The sequence below is a fragment of the Sinocyclocheilus grahami genome, unplaced genomic scaffold (assembly GCF_001515645.1).
Source record: "Sinocyclocheilus grahami isolate Dianchi unplaced genomic scaffold, SAMN03320097.WGS_v1.1 scaffold141.1, whole genome shotgun sequence".
Classification (NCBI taxonomy): domain Eukaryota; kingdom Metazoa; phylum Chordata; class Actinopteri; order Cypriniformes; family Cyprinidae; genus Sinocyclocheilus; species Sinocyclocheilus grahami.
Genome location: NW_015505320.1, coordinates 1,357,908 through 1,378,430, shown reverse-complemented (window position 1 = coordinate 1,378,430; position 20,523 = coordinate 1,357,908). Strand labels below are relative to the sequence as shown.

Genomic DNA, 20,523 nt, shown 5'->3' with positions numbered 1-20,523 from the left:
ACAGGCTGATCGGTCACAGCTGCACCTCATCAGGTGGTGGCTACATAAGCCACGCAAGCCCTGCCATCTAGGAGATTCCTCCATGAGACTGAGCATTAACTCGCCCTCTCATTGTCCCCACAGAAAGCAGCGTGTGACCGACCAGCCCCATAGGGGCACTGCACGGACCCTCTGCACTGAGAAGACGGAAGAGAGCACTCACGGCACTGGAGCACCTACCTGGACCTTTCTCACTAGCACCCATCACACCAATAAATCCACCCTCCGGGGTATTGATTGAGATTACTTGTCGTGTGATTCTTCACCCCGTTACAATATATACATGCATATTTGATTTCTGAAGGATCACATGAATGTTTCCATCACAGGAATAAAGAATATTTTTAAATATATTCAAATAGAAAACAGCTCTTTGAAATTGCAGTAGTATTTCACACCATTACTGTTTTCACTGTATTTTTTGATAAAAGAAATGCAGCCTTAATAAGCATGAGACTTCATTCAAAAACATTTTAAAAAATCACAATTTTGACCAGTAGTGACACATAATAGAAGAAAAATACAATACTTTTTGATCAAATAAATGCAGCCTCGATGAACATAAGAGACTTCACAATTTTGACCAGTAGTGTATACACATTCAAAAATACAAGGGTAATATAAATATAAGAGTCAATAGCATTCTCTACAATATACAATACCTGTTTATTCAAACAGCTCATACCTGGGCCCCAGGGAGCTTTTTAAACAGTCCTTTAGACACGTAGCTTGTAGCAGTACATGTGTATCACATTGCATTTAGCAGCTTTTATTGCACTGATGAGATCGACAAGAGTTTTCCGATCTCAAATGGGAAAAGAATTCCAATGAGCGTGCATTTGTGTGGCATTAGACTTGATGGAAATGATATGGAAACTCTCTGTGATGTATTACTTCTGAGCAAATTTCACCCTCGAGTGATTTGGACAGAGTTTTCGGTGTACGCAACTGTGTACATAACCGCTGGTGTTCTCTGATTCTGATATTATGTTCTGGTTGCATATAAATAGTGGAGAATCAGATGGCTATGTACTAAGGAAAGCAATGCTTTGCGATTACTAGATCTTTGAGTCAACAAGCACAAGATTTTCTCTCTACATGAAGTCATTCACACTCAGCTTCCAGGAAATTGACTGTAGATGATGATGGTGAAAAAAAGGACAACAAAGCACTCAAAATTCAAGACCTCCCCCAGATTAAGGTCACTGCCGAGCGCTACGCTTATATGACCCGTCATGTGATCTAATTATAATCTAATCTTTAATATTTGGCCAGTTCTTTAGGACAGAAATGCTATAGCCACTGTAATTAAAAGAATATGTGGACATCCAAACGTGTAAACTCAGAGTGAGGGTTTGAGCTTTTACTTTGAAACGTAATGTATTAATGTATTCTCCTGAGTTTGCGTAGATTTATAAATGATTTACCTTACAGATCTGATGAAATGGTGAACAACATGCAGAGATGGAGTTTGAGACGCTCCACACATGTAAATGATAACAGTTCCTGTGGAACTACTGTGAACGGAGCCGCTGTGTGACGCATGTACTTAACCTACACGCATGTAAATAATTACAGCGCATATACTGTATTAGAACTGCATCGCATATAATTAATTAAATCGTGGCATTTGTGAATTCATAATTATGCTTACTTATGATTTTTAAATGGGTTTAATATATCATACAGCCTTGGGAAACAGTCTAATGTCTTTTATGGATTCTCGTCCGTGAAATGCACCACTTCTGGTATTTTTCTTGGTTAGCCGACGCGAGCAAAATGAAGTCGAGGATTTTAAAAAATCGAATAGTCTAATAAAATCGACAAATCGCGACGGCCCTACACACAATAAAAAAAACATGGCTATTCTCCTAACTTCACCACAATAAAACAATTGCAATTAATGTAGGTGAGTCCTTCCAGCACCTATTACTGGCCCCATCACCACAGCAGCAGCAGCCAAGCCTGATGGGATTGCCCCTTGAGCTTCAGTCTGCCATCTCCATCATTCTATCAACTTCAGTGTCTGTGTAAACTGAAATGGCATTACTGAGTGAATTACTGAGCATGGCAGATAGAAAAATGTTCTTATCTCTGTACGTGAGGACACCTTACGTGAGCGTACCATTCGACCAATTGTCTTGAGTATTGTGGTGCTTTTTCCAAGTTCAAACAACACTTTTGCTCTCTGTTTGAATCAGTCCCGTCTCTGTGGAACGTACAATATACAAAAACACAAGCAGATCTTCTTTGAACATTTAGGGGGCGGCTGTTTATTGCGTTCCTCTTTTCCAAGCGGGATCATCAATTATGTATAATATAAGACTTTTACGATTAAGGTATAAAAAAAAGAAGAAGCAGCAGCAAGAAACAAGATTTAAGCCTGCCATTGAAAATCAAACCCACATCCCCCTCTCTAATTGAAGTGAGTGATGAGCCTTTTTAATAAGAATCAATCTGAGAAAAAAGGAAAATGCGGGATTGCGAGATAGGATTAATGCATCAGAAAAAGAAAAAGAAAAAAGACTCAATTAAGACTCTGCCAAACTTTGGCAAGCGATAACACATTAGCATTAAACACAGCAACCAGAGACATCAACATTGAATCAGAACCAATAATTTTTCAGGTATAAGAATTCAAAACGAGTATTTATTGATGGTTTCAGAAAATACACTGCAAATGTAATCAAGGGCCACAAACACACACACATATATATTCCAGCAGTTCGTGTCACCCTATTACAATTAAAACCACAGGCTCAGCGTTCCCTGGACCCAGGTATTGATGATTCATTTTGCATTTTATCAGAGAAACAGAAATGCTATTAAAAGGAGATCAGTCAGGCAGCAGGCATAAGGGGGCTCTCTCTAATTGCCTATTCATCAAAAGAGTTCCTCAAGTATATCCAGAGCTGAAATATCACGCATGACAACTGAACCGCACTCCATTAATTATGCTCCCAATGAACCAGGTTCACAACACTCCTCTTCTGGTTATTAGAATCTCAGTCTCTCTCTTCACTGGAGACTCACATAATCAGAGAGAGTCATACTTTAACAAACGAGGATAATCATTCACACTGGTAAACAGAGCTGCAGGAATAAATCCTCAGACACACACACACCAACTGACGAAGCACATTTTCTATATCAAATTGAAAAAAGTGGTTAAGGAGGGGGTTGTTGGTACTTCAAAACACTGTTAAACAATAGCGTGGGTGATGCATTGTGGTTTTGTACACATTGACAAACAAAAGACCATATAATAGCACAGAAACTCTGTTGTACTAATGCTCTCTACTAATGTTGGAAAACAAATTAACCATCACTGACTTGGATCTTTGAGCTTTTAAATGATCTTTGTCAACTTTTTACTTAATTGAATGTAGAGTGATGTGCCTGCTTCAAGTCAACATGAAAACATAATGTTTATTTTCTTTATTCATGCTCCTGGTCAAATTGTGAACAATTCCTCATTGCACCTTATTAAAAATTGTAGTTTTCATAATCTTTTACCAAAATGTTATAATTTTCCTTTCCAGATTATGTCACCAAGCAGCTGCCTGTCATATTCATCTGTTTCGGTTTCAGTCACATGATTTTTTCCTGACATATTTATGATCATCGGTGAGAAAAAGCAATGGCACAGAATTCCAAAACACTCAAGGGAATGATATCAAGAGTAAATGCAGATCATTGGTTTTGATCTGTACCAAACCCTAGGAATTATTTACATGGACCTGTAGTCAGCACAGACATTGCCAATAATTTTAAGATTAAAGTATTAATGCAAATAGATTTTACACTACTGTTGCATTTTACTGAAGTTGTTATGAATTTAAAAAGTGTTTCTTTGGGGATTGAAGTTATACGATATCTAATATATTTGAAATGCATTTAAAAATATAGAAATAAAAAATATTTTTAAAAAATGTTAATGTTGAAAAATACATGTTTTGGATAAAACTAAAACATTTTTTGCAAAACTTTCAAGTCAAAAATCACTTAATGAAAGGAAACTAAAAAATAAACATGAAAAAATGTAATGTCAACTTTGGTCAGGTAAGTAAACTACAGTATCACTTTATTATGTTTATAAATATAAGTATTTTCACACGTCACATTTAAAGGTATATTTAAGTCATAAAATGATGTACAGTGATGTCAAACTAAACAGAATAAAGAGATTTTCACTATTCACAATCTCAATCAATTTATGATTGAACAATCCAAGTCCAACAGTCCAAAGTGTTGACTTTAAATGTGTAGAGGAACAATATTGGTATGGCACAACTCTCTACAACAGGGGAGCCCCCTGATCCTGGAGATCTGCCATCCTGCAAAAAGTTCATCTCCAACCTTAATCAAATACACATTAACCAGCTAATTAAGATCTTCATGAACACTTGATAATTTATAATTCAGACAGGTTTGTTGGAGCAGGGTTTGCACTGAACTCTGCAGGAAGGTAGATCTTCAGGAACAGGATTGGGCACTCTATTGTATCTAATGTATAATCTATCACCCCTTTATCTGCTAAATATTTCACAGGTGTCCTACTTGTCCTCAACGTGTCTGTGGAAATCAGACATGACGTTTAAAGCAAACATCACAGATTTCTTTGCACCAAAATTAATTTTGAATTGAGGAATTTTATTTTAATACTCAGCTTCTCTATTTTTGTTTACGCAACTCTTGCATTCATAAATGCTGCTGTCTAATTCAATCCCTGCAAGCAGCTGCAACTGCTGACAAACTCATCTGTCATGTGTCAGTGTAAGTGTGTACATGGGATACATTGTGCCTCAGGGTTCTTAATGTTAACTCTTTAGGCTCGGGCCTCATTTTTTATTTGGCTTTCACCACATTTAAAGAAATATTCTGGGTTCAGTACAAGTTGAGCTCAGTCGACAGCATTTGCAGAGTAATGTTGGTTATTCCTTCTTTTTTTTTTTTATCTAGGTTATGGTGTGGCATTTACAATGGAATTAAATGGGGCCAATTTTTGAAGGAATTCAAAGCTTTTACATTTAGCTTTTACATTCTTCTGTTAAAACCTGCATTGTCTGAGCTGATCATTTTTATGGTTGTTTTTTTTAGGCTTTTAGGTGTGTTGCTGTGGCAACGAAGTTGTAAAATTGGATATAACTTTACACAGAAAAGGTTAAAAAGCAATTATTTCATGCTAAATTATGTTATCACATATTGTTTATGACTTGTGGCTATACTTTTAAAACAGCATGTATTTTAACGCTTACAGATTGGCGCCATTCAAGTTTCTCACTGTAACCCAGATGTTTGTTTTTTTCTAAAATAGGGGCAGGGAATTCGTGTGAAAAATAATTTTTGTGTGAATCAAAATCATTCTACTCGTGATCGTCAATAAAGATTAACTAGTATTGAACCTGGAATATTCCTTTAAAGAGTTAAAGTGCGCTCAAGAACGCACACACTTTTCCAAGCGGCTCCTTGAGGCACAAGACTGATGAGAAAAAATCTTCAAAGCCATAAACTGAGGCCTGCTCTGTTCGTTTGATGTGGAGATAATGATTAAGGTACATAGCGAGTAAACATTTCCATTCTACAGCAAATTGGAAAGAGTTGGAGATGGAGGTCTGAAACTCAAGACGAGGTGGCGAAAGATGATTGTAAGGGTCACTGGACGTTTGGCTCCTAGAGTCAAATGTGACATAATTGGGACTTCAGGCAGCGGATAAGGCTGCTTGTCGAGGTTATTACATGCTTTGTTTTAGGGCTGCACAATTAATCGAATTTCTAATCGCGATTACAATTATGGATGCCACAATTACGTAATCTTTCAAAGCGGCAATTAATCGTTCAAAGTCCACTTATGTTATTGTGCATGCTTAAGATGTGTTTTCTTTTCTTTCTACATGTTATCTTAAGGGTTTTTCCCATTATTTTAATTTTAGTTTTAGTATAACATTATAACCAATCCGATGTTTAGTTCAAATTTGACAATACTATAGAAAAGCACTAAAAGTTTGTCAGTTAGAGTGTTTTCAGCTTGTTTATTTCATATAAAAATACGGCATGCAGTTGCATAAAACAATGGTATAAACATCATTCAATGTAAATTGTGATAATCGTAATTAATAATTGCAATTACAATTTCAAGGAAATGATTTTTGTCATAATCGTGCAGCCCTACTTTGTTTGTAACATCAGTTTTGAAAAGCTTGAGCCGTAGCTAGCGTACGATCACAGCTAAGGGAAAAAATGCAACAGACATTTTCTAATAAGGCCAGGTAAATTGGTGGCAACTCAGTTGTGTTCACCACTGGCATGGGTTTCTGTAGGAGGACAGCAAGCAACTGACAGCAAATAAACAAGATGAGGTTCAACCGTCCTTCGATATGAGCCAAAATGGCAACCAAAAATGACAGTTCACATTTAAAATTCGCCACAACCAGCCAGGCAGCCATCTCGCTGGTGATTTGTGCTCTTCCAGAGAGGCAGTGCATGACTGTGTGTGGGGGAATACATCTGTCTGTCTGTCTTATAAAGCGGATGCCAGTCCATGTGCCACAGCACGTTCTTCCTCTGCTTCAGGCCCTCCACAGCTATCAGTCCATCATTGTCATACAATAATTCTGCATGTAATACCCGTCTGAGTCCCACAGAAACTGACATACTGTGTCTGCAGTGAGAGCGTGTTAAACCCACTCAACATCCTGTAGAACAGGCCAATTTATCACAGGAATAAGCCAATTATCTTCGAAGAGTAGGCAAATTTACAATAGGATTTTTACAATTCCTGTCGGACGTCCGTGTCACGGGTTGGGCTCCAACACATTAGTCTCTTTCATGACCACACACATTTTCCTAGACAAAAATCTCACATTCGCACACTCATATAGAGAGGCTTCAGCCTAATGCAAACATCACATGCTCACATTCATAGTCTAGCCCTGATTACACGTCGCTAAAGAGACACTGTTAATACAAACAGTGGTGGAAAAATGGACAGCAACTGATGGAGCTTATGTGATGTCTACATCTCTCTTGGCATGAAAACTGCCATATTCTGGGTTAAAGGAATTTTTAGAACAGGGTGCAATGTTAAAACGCAACTGACAGAATGTGTAACAATGTTGATTGCTACAAAAATGAATTTCTGCACGTTAAAAGATGCATAATCTGGATTACAGTGAGTTGCTTGCAATGGAAGTCAATGAGGCCAATCAGTAAATGTTAAAACACTCACAGTTTCAATAGTACAGCACCAAAACATAAACAATAGTGCTACAATGATTTTAGTTTGGGGGAAAACTGCTTAACCTTCTGTGTGATGTTTTACAACTTTACTGCAATGACAATGCAGTCATAACCCCTCATAACCTAAAACAACTGAAAAACGATGATTAAATAAACATTTTAACAGAATATTTAATTGAAGTGCTTTTATAAAATTGTAAACTTCACATTTCTACTTTTAAATCCTTAAAAATGGCCCCATTGAACATTTTAAGTGCAGTGTTCATAATTTATGCTTTTTTTGAAGAAGAAGAAGAAAAATTAATTTTATGGTAATCAACAGTTTGCTACAAATGCTGCCACTTGATCTAAACTTGTACTGAACTTGTACAGATATTCCTTTGAAATCTGAGATGCCTTAGTGTCAAAGAGATTGTAAAATCAATTGGATTATAATACACTACCAAAAGAGACTAAACTTCCCTCCCGCTTGGTAGAGCAGCTGATGTTTGAGAGCTGTATTACAGAGTGGCACTAATTATAGTGTAGGATTTATAGTTGTCATTCAAATGTTTGTCTGACTGCTAGAATGGCACAAACCAATCAACCAAATCATTCTCATTCTCAGCCCCAGTAAGATTAGGCTACATAACAGACAGTGTAAGGAAGAAGAGATGGACCACTTGTAGATAAATCCATCCATCTTCCATAGACACTTTTTCCTATGCTGGTCACAGAGGAGTGCTGGAGACCACTTGTAGATAAATAAAAAGAAGAAACCACAGCACTCAATATTTGAGTTAAAGACATAAAATTTATGATACTGTTGTTGCCAGATTTTATTGCTGATTTTATGTTATTGAGGCACAAACAATTTTGGAGATTTCAGTCTTTCCCCATTTAGGCAGACAAAAGTATTGTGTGTATTAATCACACTGTAAATAGCTGCCTGGGGCCATTGCCAAGATGGCTGCCGAGTGAACTGACTTGCACTGAAAAGGATTTGGCTACATTAAGATGATACCTGGGAACCAAAACCAACCTTTGAAATAGAGAAATTCTTCCATGATCAGACCCCACAGTTACGCCCATTCAAATCTGAATAGAGAATGCTTTTTAAATTCTAATTACTACATTTGAACTGATTTAGAATTTTTGATTAGAAAAACTTTTTTCATAACAAACTTTGAATGTTGGCTTGAAATTTGAAGATTTATTAGGCATTACAGGCAGACAATGATAGGAATGGATGGATGGATAAACAGATTAGAGAATGCTTTTTAAATTCTAATTACTACATTTGAACGGATTTAGAATTTTTGATTAGAAAAACTTTTTTCATAACAAACTTTGAATGTTGGCTTGAAATTTGAAGATTTATTAGGCATTACAGGCAGACAATGATAGGAATGGATGGATGGATAAACAGATTGATTGATTGATTGATTGATTGATTGATTGATTTTTCACAATCCAAAAAGTAAAGACTGTCTTCTTGGTCAGTGAGTTTTTTAGTAAACAAAGGCAGAAAAAACTACATTAAAAAAAAAACTCTCAGTTTGTCAATGGACACATTTCATTCCCCGGTGTGATTAGGTCCATGGGAATAAATTGTTTCAGTTTAATTTCTAGTGGCGAATATTCTCTCTCAGTGCCAATAGCTCTTAAAGCAGTACTTTATTTCTCACTTTAACAGCATATAACAAGTCCCACTTACTGCCTATTCATAGTCTAGCCCTGATTACACGTCGCTAAAGAGACACTGTTAATACAAACAGTGGTGGAAAAATGGACAGCAACTGATGGAGCTTATGTGATGTCTACATCTCTCTTGGCATGAAAACTGCCATATTCTGGGTTAAAGGAATTTTTAGAACAGGGTGCAATGTTAAAACGCAACTGACAGAATGTGTAACAATGTTGATTGCTACAAAAATGAATTTCTGCACGTTAAAAGATGCATAATCTGGATTACAGTGAGTTGCTTGCAATGGAAGTCAATGAGGCCAATCAGTAAATGTTAAAACACTCACAGTTTCAATAGTACAGCACCAAAACATAAACAATAGTGCTACAATGATTTTAGTTTGGGGGAAAACTGCTTAACCTTCTGTGTGATGTTTTACAACTTTACTGCAATGACAATGCAGTCATAACCCCTCATAACCTAAAACAACTGAAAAACGATGATTAAATAAACATTTTAACAGAATATTTAATTGAAGTGCTTTTATAAAATTGTAAACTTCACATTTCTACTTTTAAATCCTTAAAAATGGCCCCATTGAACATTTTAAGTGCAGTGTTCATAATTTATGCTTTTTTTGAAGAAGAAGAAGAAAAATTAATTTTATGGTAATCAACAGTTTGCTACAAATGCTGCCACTTGATCTAAACTTGTACTGAACTTGTACAGATATTCCTTTGAAATCTGAGATGCCTTAGTGTCAAAGAGATTGTAAAATCAATTGGATTATAATACACTACCAAAAGAGACTAAACTTCCCTCCCGCTTGGTAGAGCAGCTGATGTTTGAGAGCTGTATTACAGAGTGGCACTAATTATAGTGTAGGATTTATAGTTGTCATTCAAATGTTTGTCTGACTGCTAGAATGGCACAAACCAATCAACCAAATCATTCTCATTCTCAGCCCCAGTAAGATTAGGCTACATAACAGACAGTGTAAGGAAGAAGAGATGGACCACTTGTAGATAAATCCATCCATCTTCCATAGACACTTTTTCCTATGCTGGTCACAGAGGAGTGCTGGAGACCACTTGTAGATAAATAAAAAGAAGAAACCACAGCACTCAATATTTGAGTTAAAGACATAAAATTTATGATACTGTTGTTGCCAGATTTTATTGCTGATTTTATGTTATTGAGGCACAAACAATTTTGGAGATTTCAGTCTTTCCCCATTTAGGCAGACAAAAGTATTGTGTGTATTAATCACACTGTAAATAGCTGCCTGGGGCCATTGCCAAGATGGCTGCCGAGTGAACTGACTTGCACTGAAAAGGATTTGGCTACATTAAGATGATACCTGGGAACCAAAACCAACCTTTGAAATAGAGAAATTCTTCCATGATCAGACCCCACAGTTACGCCCATTCAAATCTGAATAGAGAATGCTTTTTAAATTCTAATTACTACATTTGAACGGATTTAGAATTTTTGATTAGAAAAACTTTTTTCATAACAAACTTTGAATGTTGGCTTGAAATTTGAAGATTTATTAGGCATTACAGGCAGACAATGATAGGAATGGATGGATGGATAAACAGATTGATTGATTGATTGATTGATTGATTGATTGATTTTTCACAATCCAAAAAGTAAAGACTGTCTTCTTGGTCAGTGAGTTTTTTAGTAAACAAAGGCAGAAAAAACTACATTAAAAAAAAAACTCTCAGTTTGTCAATGGACACATTTCATTCCCCGGTGTGATTAGGTCCATGGGAATAAATTGTTTCAGTTTAATTTCTAGTGGCGAATATTCTCTCTCAGTGCCAATAGCTCTTAAAGCAGTACTTTATTTCTCACTTTAACAGCATATAACAAGTCCCACTTACTGCCTATCAGTAGAGACCACTTCCTGCCTTTAGCACAAAAAGTTCCACTGCCTCCCACAATATATTCAGAAAAACATTAAAATAACAAAATAAGAAAACTGTTTGAAGTTCATCAAAATAATAAGCATATTCTCGCTCTACTAGTACATGGGCTTTTTACTTTTCACCTCAGCGAGCTCTCTAAACACAGAGATCGAAGGTATAACCTCATTTGCTCACTTCACCTGATTCTTTCTCATGGAGAGCCAAGAAAATGTTTTCCTGAGTTACGTTAACAAATTGCAGAGGCACAGTGTTTCTTTCAGTGAAGGTTTTAAACATCTGCTAAAAGGTTTCTGTGTTTGGTTAGCTGGTTATGTTCCACTTATGAACACAAAAAAACAAGCTATTACATATCGTTGACACTAAATGCCATGTCAGAACGATGCAAAGCAATCTGTTAGTTTCCAAAGAGACAAATTGCATGATACTAATCTGATTCAGCATGGTAAAAAAGGCCCAATGTTAGCTTCAATACTCACTTTAACTTGGTCTCTGAGGGCCTCTCATCTGATAAAGCTTGTCGACTTCATTTCGTACACAACAGCCTGCTGTAGATGGCATCTCTTTAGAGGAACAACTCGCTCTTTTCTGTGGAAACAGAAAGTCTTGCTTTCTAATTTGCTAAGGTTGTGTTGCTGTTGCATAGTGGGCCTTTTTCTCAAATTGCAGCAAATGTTTCAGGTTTGGATCTACAACACAAACACCTTTACACTCACTTACATTCCTCACTTTTTCTTATCCTTTTCCTTGTCCTCCTTGCATGTGCTCATCGTTGCATCTATTGTAAATTAAAGAATTGCCTAGGGCTGCGAGTAAGACAGTCTTGCCAGCGACAATACCAGAATTTCTCTATTGCCGTTTTCGTGCAAGCAAAACCTTTGTCCAACATAAGACGTTGAGCCAATGTCTTGTGTCTATTTCAACATGGATGCCTCCTCATTTTCTCCTCACGCTATCTCTCCTTCTCGATTTCTCCCTTGGTAAATGCAAGAGCTCCTTGGGTGTAAACAATTACAAGCTTATTGCTGACACAGATTGCTGGAGTCGTGTTAAATAAAATCAGAGGAGTGTTCACCCGAACTGCAAGCTGCCTCCTGCCTGGCCCATTTTGTAACAGTGAACCTCCCCTTGCTGAAGCTTAGCCAAGCTGAAAGGGATTTTGTGCATCACAAAAACATTTTTCTGCATATACAGTGGGGTAAAAAAGTATTTAGTCAGCCACCAATTGTGCAAGTTCTCCCACTTAAAAAGATGAGAGAGGCCTGTAATTTTCATCATAGGTATACCTCAACTATGAGAGACAAAATGAGAAAAAAAATCCAGAAAATCACATTGTAGGATTTTTAAAGAATTAATTGGTAAATTCCTCGGTAAAATAAGTATTTGGTCACCTACAAACAAGATTTCTGGCTCTCACAGACCTGTAACTTCTTATTTATTTTTTTCTCATTTTGTCTCTCATAGTTGAGGTATACCTATGATGAAAATTACAGGCCTCTCTCATCTTTTTAAGTGGGAGAACTTGCACAATTGGTGGCTGACTAAATACTTTTTTTCCCCACTGTACTTGCACTAAAAACAAAAACAAAACCAAAAAAATACATTTGTATCTGGGTCCCTTTGATAGCGCAAAATCATCAAAGGAGCCAAATGCATTTCATTTTCAAGACACACACACACACACACAATTACTGTACAAGAAAGGATCAAATGGGGGGGGAAAATAAGAAAGGTGTGTATATGGACATCATAAACCCATAATACGAAATACATTTAGAAATAAAGTTGGAGTGCTGGGGAGGGGCTCTTCTTTAAACTTCTTTTCTGCCCCTCAAGTGTGTTTTTATAAGGGTTTCTGAAAAATTTCTTAAAATTGCTTATTATTTTTCTTTGCCCAGCATGTGACAAGGGACAAATGCCTTTCAGCTCTTCTAGTGTTCCAAGTAATGATGAAGAAGCTTGAAAGTTGATTTGAGAGGCCTTGCGGTATTGCAACACTCCCCAAACCTCTACGTCTCACATATATCCAATGCTACAAGCTATTAGATAGTATACCCTCAGCATGAAGCACAAGCTAACCACACAAGACTTGTGCTATCTGCTTCATTCAGAGAAAAAAAAAACAGGCTGTCGCTGCACTGTTGTAACCATAGCTATGTGAGTAAGATTTCCAACATATGGTGAGGCTGCACTTTGGGCGACCTGAGTTCGAGTCCCGGCTTGAGGTCCTTTTCTGGTCCAATTCCCTCTCTCCTCTACCATGATTTACTGTCTGTCCTCCTACTGTGCTGTCTAAATAAAGGCAAAAACCCCAAAAATAGAACTTATAAAAAAAATCAGTCAGTGCTATGCAAAAACATCTCTCCACAGTTAGAAATATCCATGTTCGTCCTCTCATTTAAAGATATGTAAAGTGTGTATTTTCTGCCTCTATCGACAACAAACAGAACTGCACTCCCTCCAACTGCCACTGGTTGGAGAAGGGTATAACTGCAGCCTGGAGATCTCTAAATGGGGGCGGGAACTCCAAAACGGGGTGGGAGCTCCAAATAGGGCGAGGCTTCCTTCCATTGACAGACAGGCACATGACACGCATGCACATTTTTTCCCCCCAATCCACTTCAGTGCAAACTCCGCCCCACAGCTGATTCTAAAGATTTTATTGGTTGTGTCGATTAAAGTGTTGATTTCCTATACTATGCTACAAAAAATGCTAACCCCTAAACCTACCCCACACCTGACCCTAACCTTAACCAACGAAATTGACTGCACGGCGGGATTGGCGCTGAATAACGTGGTAAAGAAAGTTGCAGTTCAGGAGATAAACAGTTAATAAGATTATGCATTATAAGATCGTTCCGTAACTCCCCAACAGGACCTCACCAGACAATGGCACCTTTTTAGTTACACCCAGCGTCACTACCCCCTTATACCCTGCGAATTCCGAGCCCCGGGACGCCCCCATTGCTTAGACCAAAGCAATAGAGTAAAATTGTTCCCCTGCACTGGGACGGCTCGCAGGAGAGCTCGTGGGTGATTCCCGTTTATATCATTAAGCAGAGGTTCAAACTCCAGTCCGAACACCACTGGCCATAGCATATTTTATTTTAGATGAACTAGAAACAATGTTTAATTTATAAATTTTTATTTTGAAATGTAAGTCAATAACAATTGGCTGGAGCCAGAGCCAATGGTGAAAGTCTTTGCGTGAGGAGACCCCACCCCATTTTGGAGGTTATGCCCACTTTCGGAGTTCACGCCCCATCTCCGGTCTGCAGTTATATATCTACTTGGCTGGTTGGACTAAAAGTCTAGTCCTGCCCTCAATTCACTCCATTGGTTGGGTCAATGGTCTTGTGTTCAGCTGGTTAGGATGCTCAGACAGTGTAAAGCCATACACTTTTCTGGTAAATCAACCAGTAATTACTTACAGGACTTATCATAAGTATATTGGACTTTCTATAAATACAGATTATGTATAGACAGTACTTAAAAAACATTACAAGACAGACACTCAACAAATACTGGGAATACTAACCTGCAAAATATGCAATGACTTCAGTCAAAGATATAGACAAACAAATAAAAATGTTACATTGATGTAACGTACAATACGCTAACGAAAAACGAGCCAACATGCTGTTGCTATGGTTACCTCCCCAGCCGAACGCGAGTTGTGTTTGCATTCGTCTAGTTTGTAAGCTCTGACTAACTTGTAATCTAACTTTTGTGGTTGAAATATAGTGAACTGTAGCTATATACACACTTATATAAAAGGGAATACGTAGACCTTCGAGACCACTCACGACCTTTTGTTTTGGCCCTCTTTTGGGAGAGGGGTTAAGCTTTAGGCAGGTCAGACCTTGAAAGCTCAGTCAAATCAAACACATCATGATTTCACTCAAAACCAACGGGTGATAAAAGCAGCAGCAAATCTGCCTACTGCCATCAGTAATCATTATTACAAATAAACATAGCAAAAACAACGTCTGTCCTTCTAAAAGGGCATTCGCGCTATTAATATAGTTTGGGGAAACACATGACACGAGCAGCAGAGCATACGATCCAGCCCTGTCGCCGCCGCGCGCTCGCTAACGCGCAACCAGCCTCACTTTACGCCTAAAATCATTATTAGCGAAATGATTGTCATCAGTGAAGCCGTCGTTGCGGAAGGGACTAACCGTTTAATATTTGGGTGTCGGTAAACGTGTCTGGTACTGCCCCGCGAATCCCTGAACGGCGACAGACTGACACGCGCGCGCCATCTGCTCCAACTCTGCGCGCGCTCAGTCATATGGAAGGTCCGCGTTTCCCAAGAGTGAGTCCCGTTTTTAATAACTCATATACTCATATATCATAAAACCACCGCATGTAGGATGGACAGAACGTGTGCATTACAGAGTAGCCTACATGCTGGAGTTTCTTTAACATTGTCAATAGGGAGCATCGGCACTTTGTGTTGACTGTGTTGAATTATCTATACGTTGATAAAAAAAAAACAATAGTACAGCGGACTTTAGATGGACGTAATATAAATGCAAGCAGACACAAACTGAACAAAATAAGAGGATGTTTCTTCTTATTCACATGGGTTTACAGCCAAAACAATCAATTCAGAAAACACACAGACACACACACACACAACAAAATATATTCAATTTGAAATGAACACATTTCAAATAAATCCACGGTGCAAGCGAGAGCTTATTCCTTAAATCCAACATTAAAAAAAAGAGGCTCTAAAATATGAAGGAGACAGAAGCGCTGCCTTTGATAGCTCGCGGTAAATTCATCCCGTGTGATCAGAAAATATTAATATTTTACCTTGTAATGTCGATCTTAGAGCGAGGACTTTGTTTCCTGCACTGAGTGAGTCTGTCGGTGTTCAATGACAAGCACTGAGTCAAATATGAACAGGGCAAACGCTGTTAATGCATCTCTCTCACTCACTCTCTCTCCCTCTTCCTCTCTTTCGCCCATAATAAAACGACTGTTTTAAAATCCCTCATCACGTACTCATTCTCCGTCGCTCTCAGCAGTCTGCAGCCTATCACAACAATCATGACAACTATCTCTTACAGAAATCTCATGTATAATAGAAAATAAATTCCTATAATTTTGCAATCATCACAATTTACAACATCATTACTCCCTTATTATGGTAATATAGTCTATCGGGTGAGTGCAGTTTGCATTTCCCCCTACATTTCAGTAATTTCTCTTAGGCAAGAGAGCACAACAGAAACACTATGTGAGTCCAATTTTAAAAAGACTATCCCTCCTTCATCATAGAAGCAGAACGGAGCCAGTCAAAGCATAAATGGACGTATTTATCCACCCAGGAATGACTGCTTTCTTTCTGTTTGGTGTTGCTGCCAAGGCTTACTTTGTGTGTGTGTGTGTGTGTGTGTGTGTGTGTGTGTGTGTGTGTGTGTGTGTGTGTATGTGTGTCTGTGTATGTGATGGGCTTTAAAGGCACTGTTTTTAAAAAGTGATGGAGTCTCTGACCCACGTCGTTCTTCAGTTTCAATATCACCTCTTTTGTGCATGACAATCGTTTAAAAAAAACTTATCACAACAGCACAGAAAATGCATTTCAATGTTAACAGACACTTCTGCTTAAATGGATAGTTCACCCAAAAACAAAAAATTCCGTCATTTTCCCTCATGTGGTTCCAAACTTGTATTTTTGAAGAAATGTTCAACTGTTTTTGTCGTTATGAAAGTCAAAGTGGTCCAAAACAACATTGTACCACTCTGGTGCGGTCAACACTTCAGGCAACCAGAGTTTGAGTCCTGGCTTGAGGGTCAATTCCCCTCTTTCCTCTCCCAAGATTTCTTGTCTGTCCTAGTGTGCTTTCTAAATAAAGGTGGTATAAATAAGTTTTAAAAAAATGGTGACCCATACTCTAAATTTTTACTCCAAGTGTGCACTCACACAGTAGTGAACACACACACACACACCGTGAAGACACACCCGGAGCAGTGGGCAGCCGGACCTGAGACTCAAACTCACAACCTTCGGGTTACAAGTCTGACTCTCTAACCATTAGACTTAAGACCATTAGATCTTAAGACTTTTAAAAATATATATTTCCTTTTGTGTTCTGCAGAAGAAAGAAGTTCTTACTGGTTATACAGCAATACAAACAACTCTTTGGCTGAACATGATTCAATCATGGACAGTGGTTCCACCCGACTAAATCAAGTTATTTGGACATATCTAATTTTAGTTGAGTTTACAACTCAGTTCACTTTAATTCATCCTGTATGAAGTATTTGAGTTGTCATTGTGCAGAAGCACTGTCTATGATTAAAGCTCAGCCAGAGAGTTATAATAACTATCAAGCTAAAAATTACTTTTCTTTACACAATGTTGGCAGTCTAAAGACTGTTTTTCTGCCCTAGCACACCCATTGTAGTTGCTTGTTTTCATTAAAGCAACTTGAATTCTAGTTAGTCCTCAACCCAAGCACAGGCTCGACACTTCACCACAATGGTAACTCACCTAAAAACACCAACATAACAGTAAGTCTTTTGAAATAACAACATAATAGAGCATTAAAATGAAAAAGTCTCCCTATTTTCTCATCTTGCTAAGAAATACATAAATAGTACATTTTTTCATCATTTTCTCTCCCTATCTTTATCCTAAACCATGCAAAGCATGATGGGACATGTAAAGTTTATTTTAAACTATTTGATTGAAACATTATTATCACAGCCCAAAGAATGATCTAGTTGAGAAGATAGTGCAGTTGCTTTGCTAAATATATAGAGATGAAGACAGATAGTGGAAACCGTGAAACATTGATCAAGTCACCTTTATTTTTATAGTGCTTTATACAATAGAGATTGTTAGAAGCTTCACAGTATTAAGCAGGAAAGTAACAGAATCAATGATGCAAACGTCAAAACTTAAGCAAATTCAAATTCTGCTGTTAAGCAGCTATAACAAGACAGTCATTTCAGTGTTGGTTCAGTCCAGTTCAATAACTGTCTAAAGTTCATTTATTACCCCTCACGTCACTAGCTCCGCCCTTGCGCCATAGCTCGTGACCGGAAGAGAAGATGAGTCGTTTTGAGGGGGAGGGGAGGTTAACGTTTTTGATTAAAGATTACGAGGGCACATGCATTTTAAAAAGAATAATGACGTGCACAGATAAATAATTTATAATAAACACTACAGTATTCCATTAAAAAATAAGAATTTTCAATTTTGATTTCATGGTGACTTTAAGCCATTCTTCTAAATAACTTCTTTTGTGTTCCACACAAGAAAAAAAGTCATACAGGTGTAACAAAATGAGGGGAAGTAAATGATGACAGCATTTTCATTTTTGGGTGAACTATCCCCTCAAGTATGGGAAGCAATGACAGTGGAAAAATCAGCCGAGCCAGTTATTTTCAAGAATTTTCAGACAACACAAAAAAGCACAGACAGACTTACAGCCGAGAAAACAGGCAGCAAAATTGCTGATATCTCCCATCCTCCGTCTGCGACGAGCATGTTGTCTCTCTCCACCTGTCAACCTGTAGCTGTCAATGACAATACTGAGGCTTCGCCCATAAGGCCTCGTTGCCTTGATCTCCTGCTGACATTTACCATTTGAAGTCCTGTCCTAAGCAGCAGACAATAACACAAACACGCTGACTCCCTCCACATTTGTGCCGGCGTGTGGGTGTGTGGACGTGTTTGATCCGGGGACAGTTTGTTGTTTAGAGGGCGATGCATTCAAAAAGTTTCAAGCTAGCGAGGGGTGAGGAGGATTATATGCGTTCGAGTGGTGGGTCGTAAATAATAAATGTGCTGGTGCGGACCTCTGTGAAATATTTTCCACCTGTTTTCCTTCTTTTCTAGCAGCTACCATGCCCTTACCGGATCTGTTATTCTACCAACCCGCTATTATTGAACAGTCAGATAGGAGCGAAGAAACCAGCTCGGAGGAGATCTCATCGATTCGGACATACTTTAAAAAGCTGATTCATCTCTTGACCCTTTGCAGTTCCCGAATGGAACCAGGGCCCGCCGATGGCAGCAGTTCCAGAGGTCAAGGGGTCAAATTCCCTCAGATTGTGAAAAAAATTTCAGCTGCAGCCTTATATTTTTAAGCATAATCAAGTCTGGCTGTACAAGTCATTGCGGCCTTGTCCGCACTAATACGTTTTTGTTTGAAAACACATCTTTTTCTCTCAGTTTTGGCCTTCCGTCCACACTGAGACAGTGTTTTTGTCAAGGAAAACGCTCTCCAAAGTGGATAAATTTGAACACGCCGTATTCGCATTGTAGTGTAGACTATGAAAACGAAGGTTTTTGAAAACGATAACGCATGTTTAGTCATGTGACATATTGTACCTATAGATATCTATGTTTATACTGGTATTGTGCCTGTTGTGTGCTATTCACTTTCACACTATTGCTACAGATGTGTTACTTTGTACACTCTTCATATCACAGTCCTGCAAAGATGACTCGGAATGCTGTTTGTGGAAAAACATAAGGGCAGTTGCGTTTTAGATTATTTAGATTATACAATCATGAGTGAGTGCAACATGAACACGTCAGTGAATGGTGAGATATTTTTCTAAAAAAATGATCCTGCCAGAAGAATTGCATGAAAACGTATCATGTCTGTTCCGTCTGTATCATCTCAGTGAGCTTTTTTGAGGCTTTACGCATGCGCAGTAAAGCGAATTTAACGTTTTCTGATGTTTCAGTGTGAATGGGAAACTTTTTTAAAAAGTTTGAAAACACTAATGTGGATGGAGAGCGTTTTAAAATGAAAACACCGTTTTCAAATGTATACGGAATAATGTAGATGTAGCCTGCACCTTAAATTATATTAAACTGACTTAAAAAGTAGTGTTGAAATTGGTTAAATTATTTTGATGAGCTATAGTAATGGAAAAACTTTTACATTTGGAATACCATGGTGCTCTTGTATTCATACTAAGTTGTTAATTTTTTTATTTCTTTTTCTTTTAGGAAAGAAAGCTGTTAAGAGTAGCATGCTTAAAGTAATAACAGCAATTTTACATAGCTATAAAGTTTTTTGCATATTATCTGCCACACAGTTTATGGTAATGAACAGCACTAGTAATCATCATTAACCGAGCCAAGAGAATAATCTAGACCAGAAGATACAGTTGTTTAGCTAAATATTTAGCAATGGAGACAGATGGAAATTGGAAACCATAAAACATCAAAAAGCTGATAAATGTTATATGCTCCAGAGTCTAGATGTCATGTCTTTCTAGTGATACAGTCTTGATCTCTTGTTCTTAGCACGTAAGAACATTCTACACAAATTAGCTGCTAAAGACACAGCCTATGTATAGCTGTCCTCAAAAGAGGCCTATTTTCCTCTGGCTTTAATATGCTCTATCGTGCACTGCTGGCAGGCCAAGAGGGGTGCAATTTAAGGTGTATTCAAGACTTTGGCTGCCTAGAATAAATTGGTATCTATTTTCCTGACATCTGGTCTTTTAGAAAGATCATTACTTTGATCTTTTTAGACTTTACCTTTTTTTAGAGTGGCTTCTGAGACTTGTTACTTCGCATTCCGCCGTTTCATTCCCTGTAGCATAACATATCTTTCTCCATCTGGCCCTTCTCACACTTCTGTAAACCCTCATTCTCACATTTTC

At 37.9% G+C, this 20,523-nt stretch overlaps 1 protein-coding gene across 1 annotated transcript in view; it reads right to left on the bottom strand.

Moving 5' to 3' along the window:
• Positions 1-15,813, bottom strand: part of cdh24b (cadherin 24, type 2b) — a 169,670-nt gene extending 153,857 nt beyond the window's left edge. The window contains exon 1 of the mRNA XM_016280562.1: positions 15,700-15,813. The gene's annotated coding sequence lies outside the window, so the exon portion shown is untranslated. The remainder of the gene's footprint in view (positions 1-15,699) is intronic.
• Between the last annotated feature and the right edge of the window lie 4,710 nt (positions 15,814-20,523).